This window comes from Excalfactoria chinensis, chromosome 5, assembly GCF_039878825.1.
Source record: "Excalfactoria chinensis isolate bCotChi1 chromosome 5, bCotChi1.hap2, whole genome shotgun sequence".
NCBI classification, from domain to species: Eukaryota; Metazoa; Chordata; class Aves; order Galliformes; family Phasianidae; genus Excalfactoria; species Excalfactoria chinensis.
In genome coordinates this window covers 56031770-56052844 of record NC_092829.1, presented here as the reverse complement: position 1 = coordinate 56052844, position 21075 = coordinate 56031770, and positions in this window count along the sequence as shown.

The window sequence follows — 21075 nt, the reverse complement described above, 5'->3', positions numbered from 1 at the left end:
ACTTTATAATCCATCATGTATTTCGAAATGCTGTATTCAAGGAGTCCCTGACAGAACTCCAGAAGACAGATATCCCAAGGATTAAGAATTTTCTTAAGTACCTTGGAAACAATTTTTTGCTTCCTTGTTCTCTAATCTGCACTACACAAAGTTCATCTCTAGATGAGGATAAGACTCTCAATTACTGCACATAACTCACAGTGGTACAGACTATGATATTTTTAGCAAAATAATTGTTCTTTGCAGTCATGTCATATTTATTTAGTACAATATTTGCAAAGACGTGTTTTAGGGTTTATTCATCAGCACAGTTTCTCAGCAGAGGTTTAACTGGATAGCCTGATTTCTTATAACTGTTTCTGTTTTGGGGGGAAGGGGGGGAATAAGTTCTGAGTTCTCCAGGATTAGCATGCAAGTTATTATTTTCCATTTCCGTTTTGGGTCCTTGCTTGCTCATTGCACACTGTTTTCCAGCTGTGAAGGGGCATTTTCTTTGCTAGCCACCAAGATCAAGCAATTAAAAAGCAAACCGTAACTTCTGAGAAGAAAGAAGAATCATTTTAAAGCTCAAGGACTCTGTGGCCCTTTCTCAGACCATAAAAGAGAAAATGACTACTTTATGGAACATTTAGCTTTCAAAAAACAGATTATTTTTTTTATCTTCAGTGAAGACACAGATGCTGATGGGAAGCAAGGCTGTTCCCTTATTAGAAGCCTGAAGCTAGTGTTGACTCATCTGCATTAGTAAATAAAAACAGCACAGTATGACTCGTGTATATAGTTCCAAAACATAGAAGTTGTGGCCAAAATACCTTCTCCTGGCAGTCCCTAGCTCATGCTAATCACGGAATTGAGATGGAAAACTGTCTGTGAAATTCCTGACTGTCAGCAGGCAAGAACATTGCATATAACTTAGAAACTGTGGGGAAAAAAATCCAGCTCCATATCTCAGTCTTACTTATTATACCACTAAGGAGCATCCAGGAAGCTTATGAGTATAAAGGTACAAGAATAAAAGGAGCATACACTCTTTTCTGAATCTTGCTAGAGAAAAAGATATTAATAAATATTTCAGCCAATGTTATCAGGCAAGTGTTAAATATGGGGAGAAGGGGTCGAAGAACTTTACTTACTCTGAACTGAAAAATGCTGGCATAACAATGATGATTAGAACAAAGTTAATCTGTTCTGGTAAGGAAAAACCAACAAACAAGATCAGTATGACTGTTATGTATGTATACACTATCCACACTTTTACAGAGTACATTATACTGGTTTTCTTCCTGTATCATATCATTCTGATATTCAGTTTCCTTCTCTTGTTAATATGCTTCTCTCTCTCACCTGTTACCAATGGATATTCTAAAACCTGATTCTCCTTCAGCTCACTTTTGTCAAAGCTTTACATCTATGTGACAAACTTTCCACAATGCCAAACACTGAGAAACACAAAATACGTTTATAGCACATCAGATAGCATCCTCCTCACACTATAAATACAAAATATCTTAAGACATTTCTAAGAAGCCATTTGGTCACCTATGTGAAAATGGAAGCAGAAATTTACTCCCTGTGAGACTTCACAAAAATCTAGAAAGTTCCACATTTTCAGACAAGCCATTGCACATTGTGCAACATGGAAGCTTTGCACATGGTACCTCTGGGGATCAATTAGCTCACATACTCTGAGCTGCTTTATCTGATAATGATACATGCCTGAAGAATTCAGGCCTGTTGAGCAAGCTGATGCGTACTGAACAGCTGAATCAGTGAAATTATTATGCCTTCACACCGAACAAATCTTCTAAATAAATTCTCTCCTAAACTCCTTTTAGTCTGATCAGTTGCTTCCCAAATTTTCTCTGTACGTCTTTCAGATTTATACTGATATAAATGAAAAAAGGGATTTAACAGGCTCTATCAACTAAACTTTCACCACATATAGTTGATGAAATGTGCAATAGTAGGTTTTGCTGAAAACCTTAACCTGGTGCTCTTCAAAATACAGTTCTCTATATTACTAACAAAGTCTTGTCTATTTATAGATCATAATCATTGTTATGGAACCACATGCTGCACTGGAGAGGAGTCCAGCTACAAAGAGCACATCAGCCACAGATCCATTTAAACAACGTGATTTACCTTGACTTATGCTCTTCTAATTGGAGTTCAACCTTCTAATCACATTAGTGATCTCCCATCATATAACATCAGTAATTATATTATTAGACTAGTGAGGTTTTTTTCCCTGAACTGATATAAAATTACCTCTGCATATTAATATTTTCCATCACAAGTCTTTAATGAAGCAGAATATCAATGAGATGTGTGATGGGATGGAAAACTCTTATTGATATAAAAGATGTTCAGTTTTAGAATAGGCACATCATTCTGCCCTATTACATCTTATTTATTTTCCTTCTTTCATTTCTCTCAATGTGGGACAACTGTAAAATTTTATTTACAATTCATAAAGAGAATGATTAAATAGCTCACATTTTTTGTCCGTTGAACAGCTCTGCAAATCACAAAGGCATTCACTTGGTAAGAAAAAATTACTGTTATATTGTCTCATTCTTAGCATCATTTGTTGCTTTAAAAAACATAAGAATGTATGTCAAAACGTGGCAGAGATTGCAGCTGTATCAAAAATAAACTTATTAAGGAAGACAGATTTTTTATTAACAAGTCAGAAACCAAATGATTAAACTGCTTTCTCTCTGTCTGAATACCAAACAGAAATCAATATACATTATACAGCACCGGCAGCTGAGATTGCAGAAGATCCAAGGAAAGAATAAAGACTGTAATTTACAGAAAATATTTCACCAGGGCAACAGTTGCAGGATCAACTCTAGCTTTGTCCTCAGAATATATTCTCTTGCTCTTTTCAATATGAATTTAGAAAACTTACTTGCATAAGCTGTAAGAAGGTAGCATTTTTGTTACAAATCTATAACTGTGAAGAGCAGTTGCTCTAGAAAGCCTTATAGAATATCATGTATTATAGACCAATGGCAAACACTGTTGATGTTCTTATTACTACAAGTTATGACAATTACAAACAAAAAACAATAGAAAGCCTACCTGCAAAACACTGTTTCCGTAACTTCCTTGCAACACTCAACAGAAACATCATAATAAGTCTACATTCATCCAGTTTTCAAAGTGTAAGGGAAACTGCAGACCACAGCCTGAACCTCTGATTAACCACCCAAGGCAAGTGACGGATCAGCTGCAGGAGCACAGGTGAAGATAATACAGCTGTGCTCTTTGAAGTGGTGGAGCTTGACTCCACCTCTCCTAGATCCCATTTAAGGGCTGACCACCGCTAAGGTAGCATCTCTTTCTGGAGATTGCTCCTTTGTGAAGTTCTTGTGGTGAGTCTCAACATTGGTGTGCATCCATCTTGACTGAAAGCCTCAGCACTGGTGAGTTTTTTCTTAGATGCCCTCTAGCTATCCATTTACTCTATAATTATAACTATACTTGTATTTTTCCTACTATATACACAGTAATATTCCTACTATATGCAGAGTAACTCACTATTTATCAGCTTAACATAGAACTTCATGAATAGAACATAGAGTGAATTCATTTCTCCCATTCAAATGACTAAAAGATTACTTCCACATAACAGTACTATCAAAGGACCTGGAGCATCCAGTAGAACAAATGACAATTGAAATATTTGATAAAGAATGCAAGAATTTGGTTTCCTATAGCTTTATAGGTAGTAGAGGTGCAGCACATCTGGCATACAGCAACTATTCTTCCCAAATGTAAAGTACAAGATTTTACCTAGTTTTATGAGTTGTCCTTGGTTTTCTTTTTCACTTTGTGGATTTAACATGGTAGAAATAAAAATAAATCAAAAATAGGTAATAAAAATGTGTAACATGGTGGCAAGAAAGATGTAACTAAGGGAATATAGATATATCTATGATTACCATGATCATCCTCTTCATCTTATCACTTCAGCTTTAGCAATGTCACTAGAAATTTAAGGCTAATGTTCAGCATCTTACTTAGCCAACAGAAAACAATACTAACAATACTAGTGCTTTTGTAAAATGATTTGGTGAAAAGATTCATGTGTATCACATAATTCAGATACCTTCAACTAGTCACTACCAATGCATGAGCCATAAACTAACTCTACAAAATACTGTTTGTGCATCTTAAGTGTCTTTCTGCCCCAAACCAAGTAATCCCATCTAACCCATTCACTGTGCTCTGGGAACAGTGCTGCTTGGCATCTGACACGGCTGCTAGGAAATGCACAAGCAGTTTGATGATATGGATGATGTGGGGCTGGTTCCATAGCCCATGTTGTGGCAATAACACCTTACAGCTCTACTCTCTGGCAGTCTCTACCACCTCCTAGGCAATTATAGGAGTAAGGTAAAGTAAGTTTGATTTTAAACAAAAAGGTCATTTCAGGCATCAGGGAGACTTCACAGCTTTTCCTTTGTTCTAGGATCCTGCTAAATATTTTCCACAGAAGTTTGGTGGGGTTCGCACTGTGTTATCAGAGTTTGTTACCCTAGATTAGAATTCCAGGTGTAATATCATCTCACTATTGGAGGCACATAGCTAATGTCTGGCAGACCACATGTATTACCACTGGTGGAAATTGCACTCATATCTTGCTGTAGAATAAGAAGGTTTTCTAACATCAAATAATAACAATTCTTAGTTTATGATATGCTCTCTAATAGTCAAAAGCTATCTGGATTAATTATGGTGACTATCCAAACAATTCTAAAAGGTTAGCCTCCCTCCTGTAAATAACTGTCATATTTTCTCTAATGCTTCTTTAGTTTCCAAGCACTTCAATCTATTAACATTCAGATAATAGAATCTTGTTTCTGTATTTTCAATGGTTATACCTACTGTACACAGAGCCTAAGCCTGTATCTTGGAGACAGTTAATAATAACCATGAAAAGATCTGCTATTTTTCTAATGAGAATTTCAAACGAAAATACAGAGGCTTGTAGAAATGGGGCTATCTGCTGATAACTGGTTGTTTTACTTTATATACATTACTTTGTGCTATGAGAGCATAGGAAAGGCTATTTGAATTAAAACTAGATGTCTGGCTCATTCCTAGAATGAACCTAGAATTCCAGGCAAAATAAAAACCTCCCAAAAACTTGCTGAGCAAGTAAAACAAACCAAATATCTGCAGCCTGAAGAGAAGATGGGTAGTACATGCAAAGGAAAATAGAGACCAAAAAAACACTAATTAGGAACACTGCAAGCCAGCAACAGACAGAGCCTCCTTTCCCCTCTGATTTTCAGCTTTACGCTCTTGTGTTGTATTGTCTCTCATACATTTGAGGAGATTTAAGAACTCAGTAAAAATTGTTTTTAGAACTGCTTGGAATAAATTGGTAGGATATGTGGCAGATACTTCAGCAAACTCAATAGTTTTGTGATATGGAACATTGTTTTAAAGTGTAGATGATTTTAATGTTGAGTTCCATTATGTACTCGGACAATAGTGCTTCTAGATATCTTCAATATTGTAACAGTACTTCCCTCAAAGCAACATACTGACCACTAAAGAAACAGATCACAACAGGTTAGTTCCACAACTGAGCAAGGGTGTTCCCTGTCATAATACTCAATGCAACATATTTGTCTCAAGAACCAATAAATGAGGATTGTTTTTCTAATTCTTTCATCCCTAGTCAAAACTGCCAATTCCATTAATCTCCTATTATAAAAGTACCTTTAAAATTTACCAATTGCAACATTAGACAGCTATAAATTCATAGTTTATATAAGAATCAATATTGTAAGTGGAAAATAACCCAAACCAAACACACCCAGCTGTCATTAGCACAGTCACTCTCAGCATCATACAAATCCGATCCTCACTAACTAGTACAGAAATCAGCAGGATTGTTATTATGAAGTGCAAGACTGGTGAAATGTGTACAAGTTTATACAATGAAGCCAGTATTAACTGTTACTCAAGATGCCAAGAGTTAAAAATATAATTTTCAATGACAGCTGTATGATTTCAGAATTTGGATAATGTAACGAATATGCCTGGCTTAAAGATCCTGTGTATTAATTTAAGAGGGCAAGACTGCAGGCATGGAAGGCCTAAGCTAAATAATGTTTTTAACAAGTTAAGGAGAATTTATTTTAGAGTCTGCCAAGTCCTGCATTCTAACTCAACATGTGGAAACCACTGCTAAGATAGAAAACATTTGAGCCACAAAAATATATCTGGGTAAGTGGGCTAAATTATAAAGGAGAACAGTGAGAAGTTAGCATAGGATACATTGCTTAGTGGTGATTGAAGGTTGTCAGAAAAAGAAATGGGATAAGAATTGATTGGAGCAGACCACAGATCTATAAAACTCTGAACTAGCAAAGAGCAATAACAAAGACAAGGAAAAAAGGTGGGGAAAAAAAAAATAGTTTAAAGCTGAACGCTAAGAAAATTCTAATGGTCTCCAGTACTAAGTCTCACATGTCCAGTACTGGGTTCTGCAAAGAACACAGTTGCTTGTTCTGTAGCTTGTTGACTGCTAGGGTATGATAGTCTGTAGTTTTGTTTTTATTGCTCTTGCTGCTGATTTTCCTGTATGAATATAAAGGAATAGGGAACAAGTCTCCTTTACCCTGTTTTCCAAGCAGACTGCAGCAGTGTTAGTGGGATGGAAACACAAGTTATGCCTGTTCCAAAATGGAAGTACAAACTTGAACCTACACTGCTGCCAGCAATTTCAAGTGATTGGCTTTGCACGCGTTCTGCAATTGGAATGATGCAAAGGCTTGAGCTTTACCTGCTAGTGACAAAGGGCCAAATGTAGAAAACAGATGGAACTGGGAACACTATACATGCATTTAGTCTATAAAGCTAAGGCTAATCAAGAAACATGTCAAAAAGATAGAGACTAATCTAAATTTCCAATTCTTATTGAGCTTTTCTCTTCCCGACTTCAAAGTAATTAAGCTGAGAAGTAAGAATACAGTAGAGTTTGGATAACAATTCCTGAGCTGAATTCATCAGATGACAACTCAATGTTGCTTGTATGGCATATTTCAATGCCAAAAAATGCTTCTAAAAGTCTTTGTGCAATTATCCAATAATGACCAATATCCTTTATTCTTTCCTTTCAAAAGCTTGCAAATTCTTTTTACTGGTAGCCAGAAAGTTGAAAAATTCCTAGTTATCTAGAGAAAAGGCTAAAGCAAAAAGACATAGATTCCTCAAGATGATTAAATGACCTTATTTCTCTGCTACTTTTTAACACCAACTCATGAAGAATCACGCTATGTGCTGCTTAACACAATGACCCTCTGCATGAAGGCAGTGAGCTTCCTATTCCAGTTGGATTGTGCCTGCATCTGCTTTTCAAAACATGCTGAAGATTCAATACGTGAACACTATGAAGTCATTTCCCACTTGAAAAGATTAATATCCATCTGTACAGAGCTAAGTACATTTATCATAATAAAAGATTTTCTAAAGGCTTAGCCATGGACAGGACCATCCATGAGGACAAAGACACCTGAAGCAGTTCTCAGAAGTTAAATATATATCTTGTCTGAGCTTTTATTCCCCTCCTTTCTTTTTTCTCAATAGCCCAGGTGGTAGTAAGATATTCAGGACAAGGTCACTCCACAAAACTGCACTTCTATAAGAACAAAAATGGCATCTCTGTAAGGAAAGTGCTCTCTTGACTCACATTCATAGAAAACACTTCTCAGCAGCAACTTCTGCTGTTTAAAATAACTGTTTCACCAGGAAGACTATCAGCATTTAAACACCTTGCCTGTCATGAGGAAAAGGTACTGCTATTGATGCTGCTACCATGGAGCTCCATGGGCTCCTCATGCTCTTGTAAGGGGTCACACCACTATGAGTTCTCTATGCAGCTCTTTCAGGACTTTCTGTGGACTTATGTTGCTCTAACCCCACATCACCCACCCTGTCTCCTGGAAGATAGAAACTAACCAACTTTGCTTTGAAGACACATATGATTTGGTATACGCTATGCTTGATGTCTCTATAGCCACTGATGGTCTTGCTAACAGAAAAAGGCTTCCAATCTGCTTGTGACATTTTCATGATATTTCAGTTTGTAAAAACTGATCCTCAGAAACTTGAAAGCCATTGGAGGTTGTGCCACATCTGATTATGATTTGTTCTATGCTCTTCACTAATACATCTTTCCTTTCTCTGTTTCCATTTTTTGTGGTGTCAGTTGGATTTTGCTTCTCTAGACACCTTTGGAATTTCAGGTAGGCTGAAATTATAGAGAAAGAATGGTGTATGCTTGGATGACTAAAGGGATACCACTGATGTGAGAGGCTTTCAGCTGAATCCTGATATCCGTTTCAATATTTGAAAGGGAAAAAGCAAAGAAGATACTTTCCTATACTTAAATCTTAAATTATGTGGACACAGCTCTTTTACACCCTCCTATCACAGTAAAACATACTTGCTAGACATGAAGTCATTAACAAGATCAGACAGAATGACCATAATGCTATAACCAGTTCTCAAGAGAACATACATCCCATCACTGCTCCACCCTCAAGATTTGTCCTGTTCCTATTGAGGATCCACAACAGAGAAAAAGGAACTTCAGTAACAGTTAAGTAATCAAGAACAAAGCTTCTAGGTTTGAAGACTGTAAGCAAGTAAGAAAGTGATGTTACTTTGCTCTTAACTTACTATGCAATATACTAAACTTTTTTTGTTTGGTCATTGAAATGAACTGGATATCGGGTACTATGAGTGTGATGAATATACATGGTTATCTTACTGAGTCCAGGAACACACAGGAATAGGATTTGTTGTGGTTAATGGCTATTCTTATTTATAACATTTGTTGTTTGGGTGATGTTTTCTTTTCCACAGGTCAAAATAAGATTCAAGAGTTACATGCAATCACTTTTTCACTGTTACATTGATCATTTAATACAACAAATTCTCCTGAAAATTGGGCCATTTTTCAGGCACTGTAAATTAATCCTCCAGCTACTCAATTAAAGAAATCATGCTGAAGAACGAGGTAGCAATTTTAGGTAGTAGCTGATTTAGATTCAGCTGTTATGCGACTTAAAGACATGATGTACAGACAGTACCTTTGCTTCCTCAGCAGAAGCAGCAGGCAGTCTGAAAACTATTGTCCACTGGGTTTCTTTGTTATCACTCCCACTAAGAAAGCTGCAATGCTTTAGATAGCAGGCAATTTGCTAACAGTAGAAATAGTTTCCTTCTTTATTACCTATTATAAAAGCTAATGAAATGCTTATTTATGACATCAAACATGGTCTTGAAAGCAGATTATTTATTTTACTTGGAGGACTGTCACAGACAGAACCTGGATCAGTTTTCTTTCACACTGCAGCAAAGCAGCCTTGGCCAGAAACAGCTAATCTGAAAATGATGGAGCGTGTTCATCTTCAGGCCTATTCAGTTCTGGGTCTTGGTACAGAAACTGCCAACAAACATGTTAATTAGAGAGAGACTAATTCTGTAGAAGCTGTTGCCATTCGAACAGAGGCATTACTGTTTGTATGAACTTGACAAGTGTCTGCCATGTGAAACATAACGTTGGAAATGCTCTGAGAATAGGTAATGAATGTATAAGAGCTTTCAGCTGTGACTAATTCTAGGTCACATCATTTTCATCATTTGGAGCAGAGATCTTCTGCTCTTTAAAAATCATCTGTTGGTTTCTGGATTTGAATCAGAGTAGGTAAGGGTTGGTAGGAAACAAGAAGAGACTCCTATGTACTCAAGGTCTGACTGGGGGTTTATCCAAACCTAGCTGTCGAAGGACTTCTGAGAGAGACAGGAAAATTAGGCAGATGTCACAATGTGGTACTGGCAGGATGTTTTTTCCCAGTTTCCCTTTACCTGGGGCCAAGAACATCCAGATCCAAACCTGTTAGAGTAGGAGAAGGAAAATCTTGCCAAGCCAGCCTGATCCAGAAAGAACTGGAGAACAAGGTACAAATGAGTCCAGTTTTCACAAAAAGCTATGCTTCTAATGGCTGGTTCAAACAAAGGCATTGCAAACAGCTAGAGGAAAAAGAAAACTGCAAACTGAAGCAAGCAGTTGATAATATACTAATTACTTTGAAGTATGTGGCACATGACCTAACTACAATTTACAGTGTGACTGCTCGCATAATCTATGTCAAATATTCAGCTGTGTTGTGCGACTCATTATTTAAATCAATGAGCTTTGTATCATTCCATTTTGGTTACCTTGTCTCAAAACTAGAAAGGAACAGAGGAAAAAAATTACATATAGTAGAATGTGTGGAACTTGAACAGGTTACAACTATTTTAAGGAATTCCTGAGAAATACAAGAAGTCCCTCAGTAACACAATTGTAACTGATAACTCAGTGAGTTCAGGAACATGCAACGTTAACACTGGACCTTAGTACTTCCTGCCACATTCAGTACACCTTCTCTCACATCTTCAATCTCCTTCATTTTAAATAAATAAGAAATGGAGAAGATTTAAGCATTGGAAGCATTATAACACTGACATCATATACAGATGATTAAACCTCTTCTTCACTGAGGTTTTAGATCCCGCTGTATAGCTCATCGCTTCTTTGTAGTTAATATACAAGGCAGCGCTCTGCCATAATTTTAGAAAGGATAAATGAAACTGTCATAGAGGTTTCTGCTTAGGTATTAACATAATTACCCTAAAAATATTTAAAAGAGATAAAGATCACTTGCTGACCCTTCACATCTAAGAATATATTGAAGTTGACCTCTGTCTCTTGACAATAAACTGAGCAAGACTCTGCAATATCCAGATATAATACTGTCTGCCAATGCTTTTGCAGTTAAGGAAGGATTTCCCTTATCATTCACAGGATTTTCCTTATCGTTCCTTGGTTTTGGAGATTTATTACTCTATTCGCTCATCCTTTAATATTAACGCAGTAGATTTGCCACCATGTAAAATAGGATTTAATTACTAGATTTTTTTTTTTCCATTTGTGAAAGGGACAAATCAGATTATTTTCGGTTTTGAGAGAAATATTACTTTTGAGTTGGAGGTCAACACACAGACTTCTGCAGATATCTAACACCCAGAGTTACCAATCATTCTGTTTTCTTGGCATTTGACCCTATAGAAAAGCAAAACCTTTAATATGGGGCTTAAGAGTGCCACAAGCGCTACATGGTTCCTGGAACAGTACCTTTGAATTCATCATAGTTAATACTTCTAGAGGTGATTTTTGCATCCATATAATAATTAAGTAATAATTCGCTTCTTAATACATAGCATATATATAAAAATGCATGGCAGATCAACGCATGGGAATTAATTTCACACCTTACACAATAGGAATCTTACTTGCACTTTCCCCCATGTCTTAGATATCCCTACTGGAAACCTGTGACCATTCCACTCTTTTAGGTTGGAGGAAGAAACACTTTTCTGAGTAGGTTTCATAACAGAGAACTCTTTCAGATGCAGTCAGTAATGCTGCCACACCAGCCTAATGAAACAGAATTCTGTATAAACAAAGAGGTAAGTTTTAGATAACATGTTATTTTCAACTGTAAGGCAAAGCAGGTCATGATGCATAGCATTTATTCTTTGCTTTGCATCTTAAAAGTATTTCAGAAGATAATTAATCCTCTGAAGTAATTAATGCTAATCATTTAGTAGATTATGATTATGGTAGTCTATTGCTTTCAACTAATTAGCTGTAAATATTTTCATGATATACTATAATGTTTCATGTGCAACTGTTATGGTCTGCTGGGTTATAATGCGTATTTTATGATGTCTATTTCAAAGTGGCCCACTCTGCATTGTATGGCAGGTCACAGCTTTCCACAGATTATCAGATCCACAAGCTAAAGGAACAGAACTTGTGTCCCGGAAACGCTGAGCACAGATTGAAATAGTTAAACCTCCTTATTGCTATGTGAGGAATCAGTAAGGACTTCAAAAATCAGGGGCCTTCCTGGTATGCTTTTGGCTGAGGTTCTTCAACAGATTTCAGCAAGCGTTTTCTACAGTTGAGGTGTTTATTGAAATGCCTGATTCATGAAATTCAGCAAGGTTTAGGGATGAGAAAGGCACTGAAGTGTTTAGAACTGCCAGGGTCATGAATGCCTAAGCTTATGCTGGAGACAGTGACATCTTTTTGCCTTTGACTATTGCTTCTGCAGTGAAGAGCTCAGTATCATTTGAATGGCAGTAATACTTCAACAGCAAAACAAAGCAAAGTTTTAGCATTGAAATGCGTTTAGAGTAAGAAAGGCAATATGTCAGAAAATACTTCACAAGGCTTCTGTCTTTTATTCTTCCCCCCAGTGAATCTACATCAGATCAGATAGGCTTGCAAAACAAACTATTGTTCTAAATCTCATTTCTAGCATACAGAATCCCCACGATCTGAAAGTCAGCCCATGTTCGTTGTACTTCTTGCACTATTACCAGTAATCACTTTGCAGTCCAAATCTGAAATGGAAGTTTTTGACAGAAAGGAACTCAGCTCTCTACAAAACTACTGTTTTACCTCCAGCTATAATAATAATGTTGGATTCCCACTGCAAATTAAACCATTAGGCCACACTTCTTTTTTCTTTCTTTTTTTCTAAATGCAAACACTTTTTAAGCATTCCCCTTCAAACACAGACTTTCACCATTTACCTTAATCCAGCAGAAAAGAACTTCCATGAAAAGAAATTAATACAAAGCTGAAACCAGAATTGGGTGTATATGCACTTACAGGAGTACAAAGGGAATCAATTCACTGAGTTCACAGTCAGATACTGCAGTGCTTTCATACCTTACAGCATTTTAAGTCTAGAAAAGCCCATTTTAACCATGCACTCTAACCTCTTGTTTAGCCATGGCTGATTTTCATGCACCTGTTCCAGCTTCCAAACACGTTTTAAAGATAAAACTTTGCTTTCTTCTGCTGTTGAAGTACTACTGACTTTCAAATGATTCTTAGTTCTTCACCATCAAAGCAGTAGTAAAAGGCAAAACCTTCGAACAAGACGTTTTCTTTCAGAAATACTAACAGATTTGATTCTATTATTTCCCAGGGATGAAAATGCACCAGAATGCTTCATAAAGTGCTCCTGTTATTAATTAAACTTTACCATTTGAAACATACAAGTAATAACATCATAAAGTTACCTCTCATCTTCTTGCCTTTTGACTTTGCTGCGCTTTTTAACTTGACTAAACCTCCTTCTCTTATCAAATTTTGTGCTTTAATTATATTACTGTACTCATCATTTCTGTACACAGATACTGCTTAGAAACAAAACTTTGTGGAGATTCTTTGTTATTGTATTGCATTTCCAATAGTCCTATTTAACATCGTTTTAATACTTATCAGTAAGTATAATGCTGTACCTAATCTGGATCTACATCAGTGGGCTTGACTTTGTCAAATAAGCATTTTCAGAGCAAAATCTTCGATCACGCTAGGTAGCTTTTAAGGGGCCTTGTTTTAGCAGGATGTCAGTCTGAGGTAGCACATGCAGGCACTTTCTGGTAACCAAGTACACAAATGTGCATGCTTAATTTTCCTGAGTACCCTTTGGCATCTCTGAAAAGTTATCTTTGCCTCCTTACTTTAAAACACAGTTTCATTAACACAGTTTCAATTAAAATGAAAACTAAATGTAAATGCGACTTCAGTGGTTTCCTGTAAGTAGGAAATCAGGCAAATATTTGGACCTTTTTGATCTGTTCTCCTAGGAGAACATAAAGCATATGGATACATTTACTGTGTTGGCCTGAACTGTTAGTTCTCTGATGAACTGACTCATCCTGGGGATATCATTCAAAGCATATCTGAAATTCCAAGTTCATAATTCTAGACATCCTTCTGAACGTTTTCAGACTATTTATTCTTTAGAGGATTGTAAAAAAAGAAACTGACATTTTCTATGCATCTCTATTGAAGAAACATATAGATAAACTCATTTTTCCCCCGCATCTTAACTGACAGTTGAACGTAGCTGCCAATGAAAGCACAAAACCACATGAAAGCAGATGAAAGAGCCCCTACAATAGGCAAACTATTTCCTTTTCAATGAACAAAAGAGCAAAATATTTTTCCAAACAGAAGAAAACTTTGAGTAAGGCTGAATTAATAACTTTGATGAAGAGTATATAAAAGAAGCTAACAACAATAGACATGGATGGGGATAACGCTCCAAAAAAGAAATAGGGTTTTTAATTCTAAAATGAAATTCATGCCTTCATATTTAGGAGTGAGGGATTTTACCAAGGTACTTTCATGGTATAAAGTCTCCTGAATCAAATATTGATGAATTAATTGGATGATAAACATTTTTACAGTGTTCTGTACTTATTACTCAAAACCTCCTTTTGTTTTATACAGAACAATGTGTTTTCTTGCAAGCTTTATTCTTGGTTTTAGAGTTTCACATTGATTAGTTCACTTCTGTTGGATGCTCAAATAGAACTAGGAAGCCAAGAGCACGTTTTCTTTCTTATCTAGGAAGAAAATATGATACTGCCTTTTCAAACAATAATTCTTATAATAAACCACACTTTCTTTGTCACAGTGGGATTAAAACTATTGTGTTAATTCTACATAAGGTATGGGGGAGATTTTTGGACACATTTTTCTGTTCACAGTGAAATGCTGTCCTTGAATTCTACTTCCCACTCAGGCACTATTCTTTTTTCCTATTAAACTTTTTCTTCTTTCTCTCAGCAGTTCTAAAAGCAGCTTCTTGCTTTTCTTCCGTAGGCACAGTCTTTACCAAGCTTTTCCCCATTCCCCTCAATTCATTCTCTTACCTTAATTTGGCTGAGTCTTTAAGGATTCGTGTCATTGAAAAACTCATTTATATGAAAAGTTACATGCAGATCTGGTCACTTAAACATCCCAGCTTTCAAGTTTAATTGCTGTCCTCCATATTCTCCCTCATCTCTGAAGTTCTTCTTCTTCCCATCTCCCATTCTTGTTATTTACACTTGGCCTGTAAACCAATCCCTTCAATAAGATAGTGAGAGTTAATTTCTATTCATATGCCTCATCATTAATGACATAAAATCAGACTTTCAGACCTTTTTTTTCAGTGGTAATATTACGTTATTTTAAGACCACTCTCACTTCATCACAGTACAAGTACAGGGAAAATAAGTGTCAGAATTTATCTCACTTCCTGTAAGGAATATTTGTGAGCCTTTGCAAAGAACACTTACACAACATAAGCTGAATTTTGCAAAAATTCATGCAGTTTTAAATACACGAATAGCCGTGCTGAACTTGCATTGTACAAACTAAGCTTTCTTTTCATTCAAAGTTAATTCTTTGCAAACCTGAATAAAATGTATCTCAATGGGAAAAAAAAAAAAGTTATGCTGACAACACATTTGAACTGCCCAATATAGCTGCTCTTTGGTAATAGATGTTATGTCACAGTCACATTACTAAGTTCTAATAACTGTAGTAGAGATATATAAATTTACAACACTGTGAAGTGGTTAGCAGATATTCTTTAAGGTTTTACTGTTTAAAAAAATACTTTTTGCTTCAACAGTTCAACTGAACTGAACACAACAACCCTGTTTTCTACACTGAATGTTATTTTGTAATAAATGGTTTGGAGTATTGTACATCTTCCAAGCAGGCTACTATAATGAACAAGAAGCTGCTATATGCAGATAACGTTTTTCCCCTGTATTTAGATACAATTAATCCGCTTCTTACAGTCTTTCAGAATCACACCTATCAAAACTTGGTTTCACTCTCAAAGCCTAGGCCAGTAAAACAATATATTTCTATAACTTAAATCTATAGCTGGCTGCTTTTTACTTCCTTTTTCACACGTGCAGAAATGCACTACTAAGCATTGTCTCTCTTTGCCACCTAGCGGGAAGCTTGATTTTACAATTGCCTTTGAGCTACTTTCCAGTAAGTTATCACAAGGGGATCCTACACGAACATAAAGCTTGAAAAAGATTTCAGGTGGGCATTTTGGAAGCACGGTCAGTGTATGAAATATGCCTACAATATATATTAGAGGGAAAGTTGCACATAGAAGTCTTGAAGGCTGCTGAAAATACACCTGTGGACTTGGAAATAAATAAGAGTGTTTTTCAAATTGACACCTACTAGCAAAGTAGAATTCATTTCTGAAATAACATAGTATAATCCTTGTATACTTGCCTTTGTTGTTTGCGCATGTTTGCTTATAGGCTCCCTTTTCTGAAGTTAAGTTGGAATATCATCAAATTCTTTTTCAGATTATGTTTTTGTGCAAAAAAAAAATTGATGGAGGTAAAGACTAGAAAAATTGCCAGTAGTACCCTGCTGGCAAACTGGCCATGTATAGGAAATAGCAATGCTTGCTGATCTATGCGTTTAAAGAAAACAGAACATAGTTTCAACAGAAGTGTGAATGCAGCAGCATATCAGGTTGTTACAGGTGCAAAACTATGAAGTTGAGAGTCAGAATATCTTATGGGGTTTAGAGGATAAAGCCCGGAATCTCTGGAAGAGATTAACTGGAACTGGGCGTAAAATAATCATAATGACATTAATAACGAACCAGAATTATTCTTTGCAACTATTAATTGAACCTGGAGTATATCAGTAAAAAATAAAAGTCTAATTTGTGCAAAATTTCACAGACACAAGCCCCCAAAAAAGCAAGCACCCACTGCCATGTGGAGAATATTCAAGAGAGCCTGAGTCAAATGTTTTATATGTCTTCACTCTCTTCTTTTCAGAGTACATATCGTAACTCTAGCTATTTGCAGGAAGTCTTCTTGAATCAAGTCAGTAGAGACTGGCATATTGTATAAGATGTACTCAAATGCACTGTATTACTGTTTGTACCATAACAGGGAAACAGGATAACAGCTCTCTCATCTCCTAGCTAACATGAAGCATGTTGACATATTTTAGGCTCTACACAGGAAGAAAATTACCCATGTCCTCACATCCCCTTTCTACGAAACACATTTATTTAAATATCTTCTCCAAATTTCCATCTTGCTTTAATAGCTTTCTTATGCTGCTTTTTGTCTAAAGAGAGCTTCAAGCTATCATTCTTAATTCTTAAAATTTGATAGGGATGGAAATGGTGATTCATTACTTCCTCAGTTCTGTATCAGCTCTTGATTTCTGTCTTTGCCCAGTATTTCAGTGAAGTTAAAGACAAGGGAAATCAAAGAAAGTCCTTAATCATGTTCCAGAATATCACAGTTATTCTCTGCTTGGCATTCACTGAAAAGTTACTGGCACGAATTCATTGCCTAAAGACACAACTTACAAGTGGAAATGGGTCAAGGAAGACCCACACTTGATTTGCCAAAGGATTGCTTTGATGAAGAGACAGAAAATGCATTTGATTCATCTTTCATTTCCCCAAAGTCAGTTCAAGCCTGTTATGCAAAGGTAAGTGATTAGAAAAAAAGAAAAAAGAAAAGGCCTAACAGCCTTCAGTGCTTCTACCTGGCTAAGAAACATCTGTATTCTGCTTCATGGTACTAACTTTTGGAAACTTTCCATATACTGAAGACTTTTTCCAAAGCACTTTGATATTTATAACAGCGTCTCCTTCCACAATTTGCTTCCATTCCTCAGGCAGACATCAGCTATACTAGGAAAGCATTTTCCACATTTAGATTACACATAGCAAACAATAGAATAATCAATGTCATTTTTAAAATGCTAAGCAAATAATTTTCATGATCTCTGCAATATTGGTCTACACTATTACTATGAATTGCATCAGCTTCCAGTTACACAGAGCATACTCTAACCAAGGAAACATGCAGTTATTCTGATTTATGGTGCACTCATCCAAATTGTATCGACTCAGCTACATTGGTTAAAGATGAAGCTTATGAAATGAAGTGCTGGACTGGCATAACACGGATAATATTGGACATGCTAAGCTTACATCTACTCAATTTGAGCACCCATTATTGCTAACACATATTGGTGACATTACAGAACAGCTGAATAACACAGTTTTGTGGGACCAACACAACCTCACAAGTTTATCCTTGTTTTCCTCACCATACTTTAAAGGACATCTTTAACAAAATAGTCAAAGGACTAGAACAAAAATCATGGAAACCACATATAAACTATGTTTCTATAGTAAAACAAAGTATAATTTTCTGACAGAACCTCCACTTTCTGCCTGTTACAACAATTAGACAGCCAACATAAACCCTGAAAACCTGAAATGCCGTAAGTATGCAGGAAGCATTGAGCACAGTGGTTGTATACACATGCAAACTTGTCAAAAGCATTTCTATACTAAAAGAACAAGCAGAGCGGAACCACAGATACTTAAAACGAGTGTGGCATAACTGAGGAAGAACTATGATTATATAGATCCACTCACAGAATATTAAAGATAAATAACCATGGATTATTAATTGAGAATGTATTAATGAATGTATTAATTATATTAGTGGTGATAAAGAACACAAATGATGTATTTTCCAAGGGGGAAAAAATGGGCTACAGGAAACTGGACGCTACAATTGCTTGGAACATTATTAGCTTTAAATGTTAGCATTCTGAAATAAGGAGAGGGCATGAAAGGCAACTAAATTCAATGATACTAATAGAGAAGAATGGTCAATAAAAACCAGGAGGGCAATAAAATTTGGAACGGCTTAATTTGACTTAAAGCATGGGCATACTGAGCAATTAACCACTGAGAAATACACATTAATGAGCCTGTGGGGAAAAAGAAATGAATGGGAAACTTATACATAATGGCCATATGTTCCAAAAGTTTGAGCAGGAGTAGAATGTGGCATGATGGTGAATAAAACTAAATATACTTGGCACGGTGCTTGAGGCTGCTCAAAATAAAATCAAAAGAATGAAAGATCAATTTTCAGAAGATAACGGAACAAGACTGGTTCTGGTGTGAGAAGGTGAAACTACTGTAAGGATTAGCTCTCTAGTACAACATAACACCCTTGGCCTAAATGTCTTAGGTTAAATTTCAGAACATATGATTCTATGGTTACACAGTGCATTGACATTTCAGGACAAATTCTTGGCCCAAAATATGATTATAGAATCATGTCATACTATGAGTTGTAAGGGGTCCACAAGGATCATGGAGTCCAACATCTGGCTCCACTTCACACAGGACCACCCAAATAACCAACCCTATGTCTAAAAGCGTTGTCCAAAAGTTCCTCAAGATTCAGTAGCTTGGTGCCATGATCACTACACCTTCCATCTTCTGGCACAGAATCCTTTCCTAACACCGCATCTGGTCCTCCCCTGATACAGCTCCATGCTGTTCCCTCTGGTCCTGTCACTACCACCACAGAGCAGAGATCAGCATCTGCAATTTGCTCCCCCTTGAGGGAGATGCAAGGCCATCATGAGGCCTCTCTTCAGTCCCTTCTAAGTTGAACAAACCAATTAAAATCAATATCTCTTCTTGCACCTTGCCCTCTAGACCGTCACCAACTTTGTAGCCATCTGCTGGGCATTTGCTAATAGTTTTATATCTTTGTTATATTGTGGCACCCAATATATCTGTTCAAGTTATTTCTCCATGGTTGCAACTACATGATTTTAAGTGTAAAACATTTCCAAGTGCTCAAAAGAGAAAATGAGCTTCTGTTGCTTTTATTGCAATTTGGTAACAATATGGGCCATGATCTTTAAAACGTTCTGTTTCCATGGCTGTTTGGATGCTGAGAGGTATAGGTTGTAAACAAGAAACAGGGATTTCCTATTATCAGTAAGGCAGCAAAACTGCCACGGAGTTTCAAGGAGCAAGACAAAGATACATCTTTATTTCTTAGGTACTAGCTGTATCAAACTATCAAAGTATAAATATCAAAGTATAAGTATCAAAGAGCCACCAGATACAAATGAAACGCGGGAGCACAAAATAATCACAGCTTTCATGATAATGGAAGCATTAGGATAAATAAATAAGATCCACTAATAAAATCAAAATTTTATATCTTATCATTTTGTTCATATTTTCTTTCACTGACATGAAAACTTGAAGGAAAAAAAAAAGATCAAAACCAAAGTAATTTGATTTTATCTAACTCTACCTCCACAGTATGTTCCTATTTAATTTACTGGAACCTACTGATCACTAAAGATATAGAGAATTTGCTCTGTCTTGTTCTGTATTTCCCTCAGTTTGATATTTTGTAAATATCTGAACACAAATACAATAAAGTGTGTACAATAAAAAAATGAGGGTTCTAATTATTGATTGTTTCTAAGTCTTATTGCCACTTCGTTTCTATTCTGTTTTAGTTAAAAAGATGCCATACAGGATTATATGTGAATATTGGTATAAAGTAACCAAAGAAAAAGCTGACATTTTCTTTTGCTTCAAGATTTGCCACACTTTAAGTAATAAAAACACTACACGCTGGCACAACATATCATATTTTGAAGCACTCAGAATATCTCAGAGCAATAAAAGGTATTATGTATTTTCTCACGAGGCATGGCATGCACAAAGTTGATAATGTAATAGCATTTACTGAACCCAGGAATAAATCCCAATATACAGGCTCTCAAAAAAAAGTTATAGTGTTTTTTTTTCCCCACTTGTGGCCTTTGTTTTGTTTGGTCAGAACTATCTGAAAAATATTTAAAAGCTTCTACTTGTATAGACGATTTATCATTACTTATTAAAAACCAGATATTGCCAATAGAACAGATGTTTATAGGAAGCTCATTAAGATAAATTAACAATATTAGATTTTCAGCTGATGGAACATTTTCCTATTTGACCTGTATTTTTTAACATACATGAAATCCAAACTACTTTTACATGAGCAGTATTCTGCTCATCTTAATAAACCACAAAGGATACCAAGAGTTGCCCATTCCGTGTGTTTTATCTTAAACTCATAGTGCTCATTTTATACATCTAGCCAATTTCTTTCTCAAATGAACACAAGGATATTTTCCCATTCACCCACTTATAGCTTATATAATTGAAAGGTGGGATTATTTCATTATTTCCTGCCACACCTTATTCTTTATTTTATTTATTTATTTATTTATTGCGAATACAGAAGAGACGC